The following is a 1128-nucleotide window of genomic DNA, read 5'->3' as shown; positions in this document are numbered from 1 at the left end:
AAAATTCCTGTTTCTAGAAGTTTTGTGTTATTAATACTAGAAGCTGTATTAAAAAAATAAATTTGATTTGTTAAATGTATACATGAAGGATGCAGTTGGTTTAATCTACTGTATTGTTTTTGTAATTATTAACAAGACGAATATGAGAATTATAAGATTGGAACAAATCGTTTATCATAAAAAGAGTACTTTGAAAATATTTGTTTTATCTGTAGGGATTATATAAGTACAATAAAACACCTCAATCTTATAAATTATATAATTAAAATCGATTATATTTGTTAAATAACTTTTTAATTATTTTGCTTGCATGAACCAATCAGTACTAATAAAAACAAGTAATGTGCCATTCAGTATACCTGTTTACCGCATGCCGATAACTGTATTTGCGTGATTAATTTTTTCTTTTACACGTCGTTACGTAGCAATGTAAGAAGTACTCGGTACACGTAACCTGTTACATGCAAATTTATTCTCTAGTTTTTATTTTCCTTCAAACCGCACGGAGTCGCATATTAACATTGTATTTAACATATGCGTTTCCATTAACATTTCATATTAACCGTGATGTTATTCGCTTGGATCATCATCGAAGTGTATACGAGTCAGTTTACAGCCTAAAGTAAGTAACGTACACGTCGTGTTAATATAAAACTCCGTTTTAAATCTCGATAGGCGGCAAAAGTTAGTGGGCCGCCATTTTGGTAGCTCCTCTGGTAGCGCATTTCCCACGGTGCACTGCGTCAGCGGTAGACGCGGCAATAGCTGCTCCAGGGGAATCCCACAAGAGTGAGAAAGACAGAGGCAGATAGTTGGAGAGAGAGCGGGTGAGCGAGCGAGAGGGAAAGGAATAAACCTGGGGAATAAAAGATAGATAGAGAGAGAAAGAGAGAAAAGCCGCGCAGGCGAGACGGCGTGTGTGCAAGAGAGAGAAGAACAGAGGGAGAAGAGTCACGTTGAATTGTACCACTGATTCCGGCTAGTGGAAAGATGGCGGAGGGTAATTCGAACACACATCATATAGCCTCTTGTTCGTCGCGCATGCGCAAAATAGGCACGTATACTGCGATGGTGTCGGTAGGCGGAGCGGCATCCAGAATCAACTTGTACCGGGTGGTACCGCATCAC

The sequence above is a fragment of the Habropoda laboriosa genome, unplaced genomic scaffold, assembly GCF_001263275.1.
Source record: "Habropoda laboriosa isolate 0110345459 unplaced genomic scaffold, ASM126327v1 scaffold147, whole genome shotgun sequence".
Taxonomy (NCBI): domain Eukaryota; kingdom Metazoa; phylum Arthropoda; class Insecta; order Hymenoptera; family Apidae; genus Habropoda; species Habropoda laboriosa.
The sequence above is the reverse complement of the archived record's forward strand: the minus strand, read 5'-3'. Positions refer to the sequence as shown.